Consider the following 16,263-nt stretch of genomic DNA (forward strand, 5'->3'; position numbering starts at 1 on the left):
CCTTTCCTTTCCTTTCCTTTCCTTTCCTTCCTTTCCTTTCCTTTCCTTTCCTTTCCTTTCCTTTCCTTTCCTTTCCTTTCCTTTCCTTTCCTTTCCTTTCCTTTCCTTCCTTTCCTTTCCTTTCCTTTCCTTTCCTTTCCTTTCCTTTCCTTTCCTTTCCTTTCCTTCCTTTCCTTTCCTTTCCTTTCCTTTCCTTTCCTTTCCTTTCCTTTCCTTTCCTTTCCTTTCCTTTCCTTTCCTTTCCTTTCCTTTCCTTTCCTTTCCTTTCCTTTCCTTTCCTTTCCTTTCCTTTCCTTTCCTTTCCTTTCTTTCCTTTCCTTTCCTTTCCTTTCCTTTCCTTTCCTTTCCTTTCCTTTCCTTTCCTTCCTTTCCTTTCCTTTCCTTTCTTTCCTTTCCTTTCCTTTCCTTTCCTTTCCTTTCCTTCCTTTCCTTTCCTTTCCTTTCCTTTCCTTTCCTTTCCTTTCCTTTCCTTTCCTTCCTTTCCTTTCCTTTCCTTTCCTTTCCTTCCTTTCCTTTCCTTCCTTTCCTTTCCTTTCCTTTCCTTTCCTTTCCTTTCCTTTCCTTTCCTTTCCTTTCCTTTCCTTTCCTTTCCTTTCCTTTCCTTTCCTTTCCTTTCCTTTCCTTTCCTTTCCTTTCCTTTCCTTTCCTTTCCTTTCCTTCCTTTCCTTTCCTTTCCTTTCCTTTCCTTTCCTTTCCTTTCCTTTCCTTTCCTTTCCTTTCCTTTCCTTTCCTTTCCTTTCCTTTCCTTTCCTTTCCTTTCCTTCTTTCCTTTCCTTCTTTCCTTTCCTTTCCTTTCCTTTCCTTTCCTTTCCTTTCCTTTCCTTTCCTTTCCTTTCCTTTCCTTTCCTTTCCTTTCCTTTCCTTCCTTTCCTTTCCTTTCTTTCCTTTCCTTTCCTTTCCTTCCTTTCCTTTCCTTTCCTTTCCTTTCCTTTCCTTTCCTTTCCTTTCCTTTCCTTCCTTTCCTTTCCTTTCCTTTCCTTTCCTTTCCTTTCCTTTCCTTTCCTTCCTTCCTTTCCTTTCCTTTCCTTTCCTTTCCTTTCCTTTCCTTTCCTTTCCTTTCCTTTCCTTTCCTTTCCTTTCCTTTCCTTTCCTTTCCTTTCCTTTCCTTTCCTTCCTTTCCTTTCCTTTCCTTTCCTTTCCTTTCCTTTCCTTTCCTTTCCTTTCCTTTCCTTTCCTTTCCTTTCCTTTCCTTTCCTTTCCTTCCTTTCCTTTCCTTTCCTTTCCTTTCCTTTCCTTTCCTTTCCTTTCCTTTCCTTTCCTTTCCTTTCCTTTCCTTTCCTTTCCTTTCCTTTCCTTTCCTTTCCTTTCCTTTCCTTTCCTTTCCTTTCCTTTCCTTTCCTTCCTTTCCTTTCCTTTCCTTTCCTTTCCTTTCCTTTCCTTTCCTTCCTTTCCTTTCCTTTCCTTTCCTTTCCTTTCCTTTCCTTTCCTTTCCTTTCCTTTCCTCCTTTCCTTTCCTTTCCTTTCCTTTCCTTTCCTTTCCTTCTTTCCTTTCCTTTCCTTTCCTTCCTTTCCTTTCCTTTCCTTTCCTTTCCTTTCCTTTCCTTTCCTTTCCTTTCCTTTCCTTTCCTTTCCTTTCCTTTCCTTTTCCTTTCCTTTCCTTTCCTCCTTTCCTTTTTCCTTTCTTTCCTTTCCTTTCCTTTCCTTTCCTTTCCTTTTCCCCGCCCCCCACTGTTCTCCCCACAGCGGCATTGGATCTCCTCATTCTTTCAAATGACTGGAATAATACGAATAACTCTGCAGAAAGTAGTGATGATAGTTTCGATGATGATAGTGAGAATGAAAATTACATTGAATAAGAAAATAACAGAAATAATTTACTACCCATTTTCAATTAAAAAAAAATACATTTTAGTTAAAATAATCTAAATTAATATAAAATTGCTTAAGATATTTTATTTCTTTGGTTAAATATTGGTATATTTTTTAAGTTATTAATGTTGTGGGTCTATTTGGGTTGTAATTTCCATGTGAACTAGGAGAAATAATGGACCAATTCAAACTAAACAATGCGCGACAGATACTTTATATGGGAACTATGATTAAATATGGACATACCATTGTGAATATAAAACAAGTAAGAGTGCTATATTCGGCTATGCCGAATCTTATATACCCTTCACCACAGTGTATTTAAAAAATATGAATTCTATAAAATTTTAATTTATTTCATTTCCCCATTTATATCATTACTAGCATACCCTGGGTGCTTCGCTACCCTAACTTAAATTAAATACATTCAAAATTTTGTTTACTTTTATAGAAAATTAAAATTGATTAAACATTTTTTTAATGTTTCAGTATTATACGTTCAATATCACGTGATTAAATTCGCATTCAGTAAGAAGCTTGTATTTTTAGTTTCATTCATTTAGCTTCTACATTATAGAAAATTTTGAATGTAATATTTGAAAAAAAGTACCATAAAATACCTCTAATAGATCATCATTTAATAAAAAATTTTATGTTTCTGTGTTCAATATTATATAAAATTAAAAAATATAATTTGATGAATGAAAAAGTACCAAAAGTCCCTTTCAGTAGATACTCATTCACTAAGGTCACTACATTTTAAATTTTATTTTCAATATCTATGTTCAATATCGTAAAAATATCAAAAAGTACCATCGGAAAAACGAAAAAGTACAAAAATTCCTCTCAATAAATTCTCATTTAATAAGGACCGTGTGTTCCGGTTAACCATTATAAAGAATCTAAAAGGTACCATTTGAATAATAGAAAAGTACCAAATAGTTCCCACTTACAGAATATTATTCAGTCAAGACCATGTATGTTAAAATTAATATTCCTAGGTTGAATATTTTAGAAAATTAAAAAAGTACAATTTATGAGATAAAAAGTACTAAAAAGTTGTCTCTTAAAGAATCTTACATTGTTTCCCCTTTTCGCTTAGAAATATACTTTTTCGAGAATTAAGTTTATAAAATGTTCCGTATTTAAATCTATATATCACAGATAAAACTCAAACGATTCAAATCTGCATTAATTTGTTTCAGAAAAATAGTGCTTTCAAAAAGTACCAAACAATTTACTCGAATTTGGTCCTATATAGTCCTTAGTACTCCAATTCCAAAATAATATACCAACAGCTTATTTTGTGTGAGTAAATAAACTACTTTTTCATATTCTATAAAAATTGTCTCAATGAGTTTGAATAAAATTAAATTTCCAGTTTTTTCCCTTTTTGGTACTTTTTTCCCCAGTGAAATAGCAAAAATTTTATTACAATAAATATTACAGAGTTAGTCCGTAATTTAATAGGAATAATTCAATAAACCGAAAAAATTTTCTTTATGTGCTAAAAAAAAGTACCATAAATACAGTTTTCTCCCATTTACACCCAAAAAGGACTGAATTTTAAAAAAGTACGAAACAGGTGTCTCATAATTTTGGGAGATGTATCTAAAATATTTATAAAAATTTGATTATGTTAATTATTTCAAAAGTTATAAAGGACCAAAAGAGGTAATAAAATCGCTTTTGTTATACATTTTTACCCCTTAAAAGTACGAATTTCAAAAAAGTACCAGACACCCTTCGGCTCATTTTAAGAGAAGATACAGGTGCATTTAACATTTTTCTTGTATCACTAATATTTTGTAAGATAATTAAGAAAACCTGTTTTAACCCGTTTTTTCCCTTTTCTACCCGTAAATGTACAAATTTCCAAAAATCCCTCCTTAGTGGATCTACATAACCAAAAACACTTCTACTGTCAAAATTTCATGATTCTAAGTTCAGCCGTTTGGGCTGTGCGATGATGAATCAGTCAGTCAGTAACGCTACCACAGGGTATACAGAGGCGTCACGAGCAAAAAACTATTTCCCTCTCTTTCGCACAAAACGAATTCAATAATTTTTTTAGCTGTATTTTATATACCTCTTCTCACCAAACAATTTCAAAATCAAACAAAAGCTGATTTTAGACTTTTTTAAATGTCAAAAGTGACACCTCTGTATACTTTGTGACGCTACTCTTTTATATATATTGATTATAGCAATAGCAAAACGAACAACAACAACGCTAAACGAAATAAACACACAAAAAAACAAAATACACAAGGCAGTAAAACCAACAGACATCCAAACATACGAAAAGAAATACACAAAAAAACAGAAACAAAATACACAACGCAATGAAACCAACAGACATCCAAACATAAAACAATATACACAAGGCAATGAAACATACGAAACGAAATACTCACAAAAAAGCAAAAATAAAATACACAACGCAAAGAAAACAACAGACATCCCAACATACGAAACTGAATGCACCAAGAAACAAAAACAATATATACAAGGCAATGAAACACACAGCCATCCAAACATATGAAACGAAATACTCAATGAATAAGCAGTGTTGTTGTTGTTGTTGCTTATATCAAAGCATGAAAAAATTGTCTTTTTTATGAAATTTTCAGAGGTTGTCTCGGATTTTTGCTCATATCTCCGGTATTTATGGACCGATTTTGCTGATTTTAAATAGCGATTTTCACGAAAGCATGTCTAACAGAATTATTGAAGATTTGAATCTCGCCGTTATCTGCGGTCCTCTAAAAACTGATTTCAACAAACACACAGACAGACAGACAGACGGACATAGCTTAATCAACTTCGCTACCTATAAGGATCCAGAATATATATACTTTATGGGGTCGGAAAATTATATTATAAAAATTACAAACGGAATGACAAACTTATATATACCCTTCTCATAATATAATATATAATAAATGAACGAAAATAAATCAAACTTCTTGAGACAAATTAAATAAAAGGGGCCAACATTTTTGTTCCTTCGGATAGAGAAACCTCGGTTACCAATATGGTTCCCATTAGTTTCATTTCAGCCATTTAGTTAAACAAGCATAGTTTTTTTATACCCACCAAGATATATTAATTATAAAGTAGTGTCGTCGGCGAATTCAGATAAACGGAAATAATTTATGTAAAAAATCTGAAAATCTTATATAATTAATGAATAATTGGTACGCATGTACCAACTTAATATAACAATATATTTTCTATTAATTGTTAACAAATTAAACAATATTGTTTTATATTTTATATTTACACTTTGTAGATAACGCGATTAATAAAAAAAATCTGGAACACTTTATATACAAAACCAATATGAGATATTTACCCGACCGGCGGCAGCTGTCTTCTAGATTATGGTAAAATTTTGAGATCTGAAAGAAAAATTAATAAATTGTTTTATATTTACACTGTGTATATAATGTGATTAACTAACAAAATTCTGTTCCGGAACGCATTTTATAACAAAACCGATATGAGGTATTTATCCGTCCGGCGGCAGCTGACAACGTGTAAATCTTAAAAATTACTCCGCCGAAGTAAAATTTTCCATTCACAACAAAGATTCTTTCATTCGGTATATATTTTTCCATAAAGTTCTAAATTTTCATGTTTATTTTTCACAAAAGTATTAATTTTACATAATTTTGGGCAAAAACTTAAGTTTTGTAATATTAATATGCCGGAGAATTTTTCATTTGGAACAAACATTATTCCACTCAGGGTATATTATCTTCACATATGTAAGTATTTTTATGTGTATAATATATATATATTATTAATAATATATATATATATATATATAATATATATATATATATATATATATATATATATATATATATATATATATATATCTATATATATATATATCTATATATTATATATATATATATATATATTATTAATTTTACATAATTTTGGGCAAAAACTTAAGTTTTGTAAAATTAATATGCCGGAGTAGAATTTTTCATTTGGAAAATTTCAAATTTTCACAGCGTATTCGTGCATGTCTGGAATAGGTAATAGGCTACTTTTTATTTTGAAATTCCAAGTGGGCGAGTGGCCACGCCCATATTGAGAAAATATTAAATCCGTATATTTCAGATCATATAACAGTTAGTGTCCTCAAATTTTGTCGGGAAATTTTCATTTGGAACAACATTTTGGGTAAAAAATTGGCGGACTACGCATGAGGGGAGCGGCAAGCCCCCATATGAATTAACTAGAAAAATTCGTATATCTTCAAATTCACATCTGAAATTCATCTGAACATTTAGAGTATAATGGGCGGAGTTTCAATGGAGAACTTGGCACCTCCCATATGAATTAAATTTAAATCTCGTTTATCTAGGAAACTAATAGAACTTGATTCTTAAAATTTTGCGCAAATTACGTTAATATTCATCTCAACAATTTGGAGGAAAAAGTGCGGGCTTTCATCTGGGGAGCTTGAAGCCACCACTGAGAAACTATTACATATAGAATCTTCAAATTTTACATGAAGAACTTTGACACAGGGTTTAATATTTAGTTTTTAGTTTTATTTTTTTAAATGTCGACTGAACTGAAGAAAGTTCAAGTATTTATTTTTCCCTCACAAGCTAACTGAAGTCAGTCAACTGTGTCAACGCACTGCTGCAATAACTTGCAAGTGGTTTTGTTTTTCTTCAGCAGCCAAACACACAAGCAGCGGCCATGTTAAGTTTTTCAACTCAGCCGAACTGAACACAACGACTGAACAGTAAAAACAGATTTGTGTGTGCTGCTTACGTATTGCTTAGTTCTTGGTTTCGTTTTCTTACTAAAGGACGTAAAAAAAACTGATAGTTTGACTGGTTAGTACAAATCAAGCCAACTGAACAATAAAACTTGATGGGTTGTTTGTTCAGTAAGACTTTGTTATTGTATGCAATTTGTTTTAGTATATTGTATGTTTTTGTGTTTAATGTTGACAAAAGTAAATAAAGTAATTGATAATTATTGCTAATAGAAATTGTTAATTAATTTAAAATTTATAAAATTATAAATTACTATACTTATAAATTTAGATATTTTCTTTAAATAAAAATTGATTTATATTTAAGCATTTTGATAATTTTTTAGTGAGATTTTGTTATTGTATGTATGTATGTATATTAGGGTGGGTCGAAAATAGGCTTTTCGCTCGGATCAACATCTAATAGTGAAATTGTGTTGTATTTTAACGTCAAATGGAAGACTGTAAAATATTATTCAATTATTTTGAGGGTAAGAGCCCGCGCATCGCCGCCAAAGTTTGTAAATGCGTTTATATGGGAAAAATGGCACTTTTTGGAGTTTTTTCACAAAATGAGGCTTTAAGTATTAATTATTGCACCATTTTATAGCAAAATCGTAATGTCTACAAAATTGTCTTTCCAAAAAGATGGAAAAACTCAAAATTCGTTAAACAAATTTTGAGTTATTAAAATTTCACCCGAGAATTTTGTGATTCTGAAGACATATAAAAGTAAATATAAGAAAATTTTTGTTAGTTTTGAAAAATTTTACAAAAAAATATTATGTTTATCTTTATAAGGTTCATAAATGTGCTAGTACGAATTTTTATTCAAATTGGATAACGCTTACTCGGTTTAGTCTGTGGTCAAAAAAGGGCCATTATTTTAACAGCATCTCCAAAACTCCATTTTCAAACTTTAAAAAATTTTGTTAAATGGATTATTAAAAATTAAAGTTTTTTATGCTGGATATTATAAAGGATATATATAAGAATTAAACACAGAAAGAATGAGCTTAATACCTCTCATAGTTTTACCGTACCTGCGATGTGAATTTGAAGGATTTCGGGAAAAAGGCAATTTTTGCCAATAATTAAGTAAAAATTATATTATTACCAATTGTTGCTTAATTTTGATCAATTAAATTGCTATTATTATTTCCGAGTCCATGAAAAATTATTTCTGATAAAATTTCCGAAATTTAAAAATCATTAACCCTCTAAAAACCGTGGTCAAAATCAAGTTTTTGTATATTTAATATAAATAGCAAAATATTGGGTATTTAATTATGAATTGATTTTGACAAACTACACGAAAATATATCCAGAAATCTAGGAATCAAACTTCTTCAAAAATTAACCCTCTGTCATACTTGGGGTCAATTCAAGACCGATTTTTTAAACACTACAAAAACACTTTTAAAAAGGAATTTTCTAAAATTAACTTTCTTAAAGATTTAATGGATTGAATTTGAATGTAGTAAAAATAACTTCTAAGAAGTTTCATCAATATCCATCAACAAATTAACAACATCATGCTCTTATTTCTTCAAGAACATAAAATTCAAAAATTTGATTTTGACACCGGTGTTTAGAGGGTTAATGATTTTTAGTTTCGAAAATTTGATTAGAACTAACTTTCCATGGACTCGGAAATAATAATCGCAATTTACTTGATCAAAATTAAGCAACAATTGGTAATAATATAATTTTTACTTAATTATTGGCAAAAATTGCCTTTTTCCCGAAATCCTTCAAATTCACATCGCAGGTACGGTAAAACTATGAGAGGTATTAAGCTCATTCTTTCTGTGTTTAATTCTTATATATATCCTTTATAATATCCAGCATAAAAAACTTTAATTTTTAATAATCCATTTAACAAAATTTTTTAAAGTTTGAAAATGGAGTTTTGGAGATGCTGTTAAAATAATGGCCCTTTTTTGACCACAGACTAAACCGAGTAAGCGTTATCCAATTTGAATAAAAATTCGTACTAGCACATTTATGAACCTTATAAAGATAAACATAATATTTTTTTGTAAAATTTTTCAAAACTAACAAAAATTTTCTTATATTTACTTTTATATGTCTTCAGAATCCCAAAATTCTCGGGGGAAATTTTAATAACTCAAAACTTTTTTTAACCAATTTTGAGTTTTTCCATCTTTTTGGAAAGACAATTTTGTAGACATTAAGATTTTGCTATAAAATGGTGCAATAATTAATACTTAAAGCAACTCCAAAAAGTGCCATTTTTCCCATATAAACGCATTTACAAACTTTGGCGGCGATGCGCGGGCTCTTACCCTCAAAAAAATTGAATAATATTTTACAGTCTTCCATTTGACGTTAAAATACAACATAATTTCACTATTAGATGTTGATCCGAGCGAAAAGCCTATTTTCAACCCACCCTAATATACATACATACATACATACATACATACATACATACAATAACAAAATCTCACTAAAAAATCATCAAAATGCTTAAATTTAAATCAATTTTATTTAAAGAAAATATCTAAATTTATAAGTATAGTAATTTATAAAATTTAAATTAATTAACAATTTCTATTAGCAATAATTATCAATTACTTTGTTTACTTTTGTAAAATTTAAACACAAAAACATACAATATACTAAAACAAATTGCATACAAAGTCTTAATGAACAAACAACCCTTCAAGTTTTATTGTTCAGTCGGCTTGATTTGTACTAACCAGTAAAACTATCAGTTTTTTTTACGTCCCTTAGTAAGAAAACGAAACCAAAAACTAAGCAATACGTAAGCAGCACACGCAAAACTGTTTTTACTGTTCAGTCGTTGTGTTCAGTTCGGCTGAGTTGAAAAACTTAACATGGCCGCTGCTTGTGTGTGTGGCTGCTGAAGAAAAACAAAACCACTTGCAAGTTATTGCAGCAATGTGTTGACACAGTTGACTGACTTCAGTTAGTTTGTAAGGGGAAATTTTAACGAGTTACTATTTTTTAAGCATGGTACTAAATTTAGTCAAATATTTAGTAATTTGCGACTGCAATTAGCAGTTTTTTGAAACCCTGCTTTGACATTCATGGAACATTTAGAGAATAACGGGCGGACTTTAAATGGGTGGCTTGGCACCACATACATATATGAATTAATTACAAATTTTCGTGTATCTTGGAAACTCTTATATTATTAAAATTTTTCATAGATAGATAGCAATTGGCGAACTTGCAATAATTTGCTTGACATCTCTCTCAAATCTGGAAAACTATTGTAGTTAGAATCTTCAAAATCGTTAAGTGGGTTTTTATTTATACATATTGCTTTTAGGGTAGCAAAGCACACTGGGTATAGCTAGTACATACACTCCTCGCCACTTGAATAGCACATATATACATTTTTTTTCAAAGCTTATATTTTTGGATCAGGAATTTCTGGAAACTTGTTTTTTCCCCTCATTGTAATATTTTTTGTTCTGAATAAAATGTGATACGAATGGTTGTCATATCTGTAATATTTGATTATATATTTTTTTTGTAAATTAACCGAAAAAAGCTACTCTTAAAATTCGCCACTTGAATATAACATCCCCCAGAAAAAGTGATTTTATAGCAACTTTTGTAATTAAAACTTTATTATTTACAACGATATAAATTAAACCAAGCTATTTAGTAATGTTTTGAACCTCCTTGGTTGACTAACACTTCACAAATCCTTTTTGGAAGTGATTCATATAGCTTGGCCATGTAATTCAGTTGTACTGAGCTCCAGACTTCTTAAATTGCATAGATTAGTTCAGGAATTGTTGAATACTGTTTTCCAGACTCATAAACTTTCCGGGCAACCCATTCCCACAAGTATTCTATAATGTTTAAGTCTGGTGAATATGGAGGGCAGCTCAATAATTCAACATTTTGGAACTCTATATAAGATTTTACGATCCGGGCAGTGTGGATCGGGGCGATATCTTGTTGTAGGATCCAAGGGCTAGGTCCATAGAGGTCATTGAAAACCAAAAAAAGGCGTTTTTTATTAACCCAACAAGTTTCCAGAAATTCCTGAACCAAAAATATAAGCTTTGAAAAAAAAATTTATATATGTGCTATTCAAGTGGCGAGGAGTGTATATAAAAATTAATGTGTGTTTGTTTGGACTTTATAGACAGCTAAACGGTTGAACCGATTTTTGTGAAATTTTCACAGTCTCTTCCTACTTTTTCCTTCAATATTTTAAGTGGGCGACGTGCCACGCCCACATACAAAATAAGTATTAAAAGTCGCATATCTCAGAAACTGCAAGAGCTACAGTCCTCAAATTTTGTATGCAAACTTTGACATCCATATGAACACATGAGAATAAAATGGGCAGCTATCAATTTTGCCATCCCTGGCATTATCGGTTCACGTTTTCGGATAGCCCACATACAAGTGGGCCTCCAAAAAACAGCTTTAACGGGCATAATTGTTTTAGAAGTAGGAGGATTGTGATAAAATTCGGCATAAATAAGTTTTATATGAGCCAAAATTATACCAAATTTTTTGAGGATCGGTCCATAATTGACCCTACCGCCCATATAAGATCCCATTCAGAAAATGACTATAACGCTCATTACTGGCTTAAAAATATGAATATAGTGACGAAATAGGACACACATAAGTTTTGGGCAAGCCAAAATCTCTCTGCCAAATTTAGTGAGGAACCATAATTGACTCTAGCGCCCATACAAGGTCCCCTTTAGAATTTGACTTTAACGCACATTACTGGCTAAAATATAACAAAAAATTACACGAGCTAAAATCTCTCTACCAAATTGTATGTGGATCCCCTTCAGAAAGTTACTTAAACGATCATTGCTGGCTTAAGGTGGTATTAGACGAAATGTATTTTACATACATATGTACTAGCACTTTTTTATACATATGTAATTCCGAATGTATGTCAAAATTTTTATTTTTAGCTTGGTATTCCGTTCAAAAATTCACGTGAAATTTTTAAAAACTTCATCCAAAAATATTGTAATGAAAATTTTATGGAAAAATGTTGCTGATTTAGTACTCTGTTTGTATTGTTGAAAAACATGTGAAATGTTTCTAACAACATTTCATACAAAATCGAATTTATAAACCGTTTATAAAATAAAAATTTTGTTTGTGAATAAGGGGGTAAGTCTTTAATTATTGGATCATAATTTAAATATAATTTTCATTCATAAAAAGATTTTTTTCAACACAAATTTAAAAAAATAAATTTTCTTTTTAATTTATTTTTCAATTTAAATTTATCAAACAAAACATAAACATTTGGGTTTGTTTACATATATAAAGGTGAAAGTACACAACACGCGTTGTACGCGGCAGCGCCGTTATAGGCTTCTGTCAAAAAAAGTTGAAATAGTGTATTTCATTTAACAAGTTACACATTGTAGTTTGTAACGCGTCTGCCGCGAAAAGTTCAGCAACTCTCAACTTTTGACGCGTCGGCAGCTGATCAGGGTTGTATTTTGTTTTGTGTAGAATAAGAATAAACTAAAATGAAATAAATTTCACCAGCAACAAAAGAAAAATATTAAAAAATAAACAAAAACTTAAAATTTTGATTTTTAAAATACGATGTCTTGAAAATTTAAAATATATTAGTGCTAATATATACAATTATACATATATACTAGCCAACTTTGTCGGAAAACATCGATCTTAGTGGTACGAAAAGGGACTTAAGATCCAGATAATTCAATTAGAAACAGAAGAACAATACCAAAAATATATCTTGGAATGTTTAAGTACAGATCCTTATAACAAAAATTATTATTTTTAGATACCTCAAGGAATCTATTAAATCCCAATATTAAATTTTTTTTATCTCTGGAAAAAAAGAAAAAAAATGGCAAATATGGTCAAAAATCGTAATTTTAAATGATATTATATGAAAATATGGTACAAATGCTCCAAAATTGTGGGCCAAAAATATATCCTTTCGGTTAATAGTAATCCTTTAAAACAATTTTAAGCAAAAAGACCATTCGATTCTAATTTTTGTGTTTCGTAAAATATTGTCAAATATGAAATACAGGAAAAATTGGAATACTTGTGTGAGGTAATTTTATGGACTTTTTTTAAAAAAAAGTTAAATTTATTTAAGTAAATGTAATTTATCCAAATTTTAAGGAGTGTGATATTAAACCTTAGGACTCTCTAGACAATATATGAAATTTAATTTTTAATTTTACACACAATAAATATTATTAAATTATGTTTCTTTTAAAAGTACACCTAAATTCGAATACTTATGTGAGACACTGTATGTAAAATACATGTCGTCCAATAGCAACTTTAAAAATTCGAGTTATGAAATACGGTTATGAAATTCGACATAAGAAACTTTTATACGAACGTTAATCTTGCTGCCGAATTTCATGCGGAATGTGTCGGTAACTCAACCTACGCCCCATACATTAACGCTAATTACTGGAATAAAAAATGCGAGTACACCGATGATATTCATTGTAAACAAGTTTAATATGAAACAAAATCGGTCTACCAAAATTTATGATAGGTCAATAATTGACCGTACTCCTCATAAAAATATTAAAAGTTGATGAGAAGGATTCAGAAAATTACTAGTACAAGATGGAAATCGACATATGATGGACTGATCTATAACTGACCCCAGCCCCATTAAAAGGTAACCTTCAGGAAAGAGTTTTGGTTTTCCTTATTTAAAAATACGACACATATAAGGTTCTCTTCAGAAAATTACTCATACGCTCACGGTTTTGTTTTTAAAAATTAATATTTTGTTAGTTCAAAAGAGCTCGGTCCATAATTGCCCTAAGCCATACTCCGAATATCATCCTGATGTTATAGGGGAGCACTCCTTTACGGTATACGGTTTGAAGGTGGGTATATGAGATTCGGCACAGCCGAATATAACACTCTCACTTGTTAATATATGCAGTTTGACAGGGTGCTGGCCATAGAAAAATAAATAGAACTGAGAATAAGAAATATTACTCTCTCACATGTACAGGTTCTGTGTGAATTTAATACAATTGTATGAGTATTTTTATTTTTGTTTACATAAAATAACAAAAATATGAAAGTACAAAATGTATCCGAATACATCATACCCTACCACATTGCGAGTAAGTAGCAATAATTTATTTAGTATTTTTTAATGTAGAAGTTATATTCAAGAGATTGATGTTTGCTTAATTAATGAATGTACTACTCATTATAACAATATATAGTCAAAATTTCGTATATATAAAATTTGTTGAGTCGAATTTTATAAATACCCTATTCTTGTATAGCATGTACCGCTTACAAAAAACTTCAATAGGCTAATTTATGGACGGATTACATCATTACATCGACGCAGGTGTTACAAACTGCCGTTCCCATTAGTGTGGTGTAGGGTGTATTTTGACTGCATTTGGGCTGCTTTGAAATTAACAATAATCGTTCATATCAAGCGTTAATTTAGCATTAGCACAATTCCTTTGGCAAAATAGCCCCTGCTGCTGCAATAAACACTGCCAAAAGTTATGTTTTTCCTATAAAATTATTGAAAACATTTTCAGAAAAAAAAAAATTTTCAATCATTTTTATTTTTTTAATATACAGTGTCTCTCATAATTATTCGAATTTGGGTAAACTATAAAAAGAAACCAAATTTAATAATATATTTTGTGTGCAAAATAAATAAATTAATTTGTTATATTGTATAGATAGTCCTTATGTTTGATATCACGCTTTTTAAAACTTGAAAAATTTGCATTGATTTAATTAATTGTGCTTTTTTAAAAAAAGTCCATGAAATTGCCTCACAAAAGTATACGAATTTTTCCTGTATTTCATATTTGATCATATTATACGCAACACAAATTTTAGAATCGAATGGTTTTTATGCGTATATTGTTTTAAGGGGTTACTATCCACGGAAAGGATATATTTTTGGCCCATTTGGTCCACAATTTTGCGGAATTTGTACCCTCTTTTCATGTAATATCATTAAAATGGCGATTTTGGCCATAATTTAAATTTTTCTCCTTTTTTCCAGAGATAAAACAAAAATTTGATATTGGGACTTAAAAGACCCTTTGGGGTATCTAAAAATAATATCTTTTGTTACAAGAATCTGTATTTAAACGTTCCAAGATAAATTATTCGGATCATTCTTCTTTCGCTAATTCAATATATTGGAACTTAAGTCCATTTTTATAATACTAGGATCAACTATTTTCGGGAAAGTTTTCTGGTATATATTCTTTTAGATATCAGCTTTTATACATTTTAAGTTTTCATGTGTTGTGGAAGTGTACAACTCCAAAACATGCCTCGAAGAAACACCATTCAAAATAGTAAAATCATTATTTTTATATACCAATGGCCTCCATGCTGCATAGCACGATATCATTATGATTACATCAAAAATGTTGATATGTGTTTAAATATTATTTACTATGATCAAATTAAAACCAAAATTTAGGACTTACAGTGTTATTGTAACGGGCAACATAAGCGTGAAAGTTACGAATAGTAAAAAACTGAAATCTACTATATAGGATGACGTTTTGTTAAGGCATGTTTTGGGGTTGTATACCGCTATAATATATTGAAAATTTAAAATACATTAGTGCCAATATGTACATGAATATACACTAGACAACTTTGTCGAAAAATATCGTCCCTAGAAGTACGAAAAGGGACTTATGATCCAGATAATTCAATTAGAAACTGAAAAAACGATACCAAAAATACATCTTGGAACGTTTAAGTACAGATCCTTATAACAAAAAATATTATTTTAGATACCCTATGGGTAAATTCCAATATTAAATTTTGGTTTTATTTCTGGAAAAAGGGTGAAAACATTACAAATATAGCCAAAAATCGCCATTTTAATGATATTACATGAAAAGAGGGTACAAATCCCCCAAAATTGTGGAACAAATGGGTCAAAAATATATCCATGCGGTTGATAGTAACCCCTTAAAACCATATTAAGCATAAAACCATGCGATTCTAAAATTTGTGTATCGTATAATATGATCAAATATGAAATACAGGAAAAATTCGCATACTTTTGTGAAGTAGTTTCATGGACTTTTTTTAAAAAAGCACAACTAATTTAAGTAAATGTAAAGTTTCCAATTTTTAAGGGGCGTGATATCAAAACTAAGGACTATCTAGACAATATAACAAATTAATTTATTTATTTTCCACACAAAATATATTATTAAATTTGGTTTCTTTTCATAGTTTACATAAATTCGAATACTTATGAGAGACACTGTAATTTTCAAGTGTCAATATTGACTTAACCCAGCAAACACAAAGAGTTTATTAAAAATTAAGAATAATTTTAATGAAGATCTTTCTTACATTGGTCAACTGATATTGAATAAAAATGGCTAATTCAAAACATTATTTCATAAAATATCGAAATATAATATCAAACAAAAATATAAAAACTTTTTAACGAAAGAGTTTGTGGTTGTTGTGTTACATATTTTTCAACTAATACATTCTCACGACTTAGGTTTTTGACAGCAGACTTAGGTTTTGTCATACTCAGTTTCAGTTCTATGTATACCTTTTCTATGGTGCTGGCACTTTGAAGTATAGGCAAACTGTCAAACTCCATATATAACAGGGCGAATTCACATAAGGTG

This window comes from Lucilia sericata, unplaced genomic scaffold (assembly GCF_015586225.1).
Source record: "Lucilia sericata isolate MDLA Ls3-8-SP2 unplaced genomic scaffold, ASM1558622v1 Contig000085F_arrow, whole genome shotgun sequence".
NCBI lineage: Eukaryota > Metazoa > Arthropoda > Insecta > Diptera > Calliphoridae > Lucilia > Lucilia sericata.